Below are 2,830 nucleotides of genomic sequence, written 5' to 3'. Positions count from 1 at the left end.
TTGCAGTGTCACAGTGGTGAAACCCCTCGGTCACACGAGGCCCCGCAGTGCCACAATGGCCTCTGTGGTTCCACCAGGACCCAGTGTCACGGGGACTCCCTGCTTCCATTTGGCCCCAGAGCACCACAATGGAGCCCTGGTTCTATGGGGCTGCACAGTGTCACTGTGGTCCTCTTAGTTCCACGAGGCCCTGCAGGGTCACAATGGCCCCAGAGTGTCCCAATCATCACAGAATGACAGAATCAAATAGGCCGGAAAAGACCTTTGGGATCATCAAGTCCAACCAATGCCCTAATACCACCTTGTCACCCAGACCATGCCACTGAGTGCCACTGGAGAGGGACAGTGACTCTGCCACCTCCCCCCTGGCCTGCCCATTCCAATGCCCACTCACCCTTTCTGTGAAGAACTTCTTCCTCTTGTCCAGCCTAAACCTCCCCTGGTGCAGCTGAAGGCTGTGTCTCCTTGTGCTGCCCTCCAGCAGATCCACACTCACACCCAGCTTGGTGTCACCTGCAAATTTGGGGATGGTGGGCTCGATCCCCTCCCCCAGATCATCGGTGAAGATGTTAAACAGGGCTGGGCCCAACACAGATCCCTGGGGACAGCACCAGGGACTGGACACCAGCTGGGTGCAGCACCATCCCCACCCCTCTCTGGGCCCAGCCTCCAGCCAGCTCTTCCAACTCCCAGCCAGGAGGGAACCTGCCCAAGGCGTGGGCTGCAGCTTTTCCAGGGAATGCTGTCAGAGACAGTGTCAAAGGCTTTGCTGAAGTCCAGATGGACACATCCACAGCCTTTCCCACATCCACAGGTGGGTCACCTGGTTATAAAAGGAGATCAGGGTGCTCAGGCAGGACCTGCCCCACTAAATCCACGCTGGCTGGCTCTGACCCCTCGGCCATCCTGTGGGTGCCCTGTGGTGGCACTCAAGGTGATCTGTTCCATAACCTTGCCGGGCACCGAGGTCAGGCTGACAGGCCTGGAGTTCCCCAGATCCTCCTTCCAGCCCTTCTTGGGGATGGGCTCACACTGGCACCTCCAGTGCTCTGGGACCTCCCTGGTGAGCCAGGACTGATGGTAAATGATGGGGAGCAGCTTGGGGAGCTCATCCACCAGCTCCCTCATCCCCCTAGGATGGATCCCATCCCATCCCATTCACCTGTGAGCATCTGAGTGGCTCAGCAGGTCAGCAGCTGCTTCCTCCTGGATTACAGGCGGCTGTTCTGCTCCCTGTGCCCACCTACCAGCTCAGGAGAACTCTTGTCCCGAGGACAACCTGTCCATATGTTGAAAATCGAGACAAACAAGATGTTAAGTAGCTCAGCCTTTTCCTTATCTTTAGTTACTATGTTCTGCACTGCTTCCAATAAAGACTAGAGGTTAGCCTCCCTCCTTTTGCTATATTTTTTTAAATAAAAACATTATTTAGTCATTTTACAGAAGCTGCCTGGTTAAGTTCTAATTAAGCTTTCATCTCTCTCCTTTTCTTTCTGCATAACCTAACAATATCCTTAAACACTTCCTGCATCGCCAGTCCTTTTTTCCCCGAGTTCCCACAAAAGCTCCATGGGCAGCCAGGCCAGTCATTTTCCTCACCAGCTCATCCTTTGCCCCACTGGGACAGGCTGCTCCTTCCCCCTTAAGATTACTTTCTAGAAATGTGTCCATCCTCCCTGGACCCCTTGGTTTTCAAGGGCTGTTTCCCTTAAAAAAAATCAGGACATGATTCGAGACTCCCTAAATCAGCATCCTAAACAGGCCAAAGTCTGCCCTTCCTATTTCCAGTGTGGAAGTTTTGTTGCTGCCCCTCCTTCTTTCACAGATCATTGAAAACTTGATTATTTCATGGTCACCGTGCCCCAGGCAGCCTCCGACCCCCACATCTGCCACCAGCCCTTCTCTGTTTGTGAGCAGCAGGAGACAGAGCTTTCCTTGGGAGTGGAGTGTTACCAAAAATTCGGTGAAACAGAAAACTCCTTAACACCAGTGCAGCATTAAGAAGCAGCATTCTTTATTCAGCCGGATGCACAGGGGATCGCTCCTCCCAAAGCTGAGCATGCTGAGTGCAGGAAAGTTTCTGTTCATATTCTGTATTTGGCACATATATTCACTGATTGTGCTGGACTAAACACACATCTGATAATCATTTCCCCAGAATCATTAACATATTTCTCCTCCCCTTTTGCATGCCTTCTTCTGTCCTGGGGGTCTCTCTGGTGGTCCCTGGTGGTCGTGGACCCCAATATTCCAGTGGGCACTGTGTGGTTTCCATAGGCCTGGGGTTTTGGAGAACAAGCTCCAGGTGCCAGCTCAGCTGGTGGAGACAATTTATCATCTGGTAACATGAGGTCACAGAGCGGGCTGTGACATCACAGAGTGGGTTATGTGAGGTCATCAAGCAGTGATGGCATCCTAGACTGTCCCTGTAACATCAGAGCAGGCTGTGACATCAATGGGCAGACTATGACATCAGAGACCAGCTGTGTGACACTAGAGAATGGGCTGTGGCATCTCAGAGCTGGCTGTGACATCACAGAATTGTCTGTGACATCAGAGACCAGCTGTGTGACACTAGAGAATGGGCTGTGACATCTCAGAGCAGGCTGTGACATCACAGAATTGTCTGTGACATCAGAGACCAGCTGTGTGACACTAGAGAATGGGCTGTGACATCTCAGAGCAGGCTGTGACATCACAGAATTGTCTGTGACATCAGAGACCAGCTGTGTGACACTAGAGAATGGGCTGTGACATCTCAGAGCAGGCTGTGACATCACAGAATTGTCTGTGACATCAGAGACCAGCTGTGTGACAGTACAGAATGGGC

The sequence above is a fragment of the Taeniopygia guttata genome, chromosome 16, assembly GCF_048771995.1.
Source record: "Taeniopygia guttata chromosome 16, bTaeGut7.mat, whole genome shotgun sequence".
NCBI classification, from domain to species: domain Eukaryota; kingdom Metazoa; phylum Chordata; class Aves; order Passeriformes; family Estrildidae; genus Taeniopygia; species Taeniopygia guttata.
Note: the sequence above shows the minus strand (reverse complement) of the source record.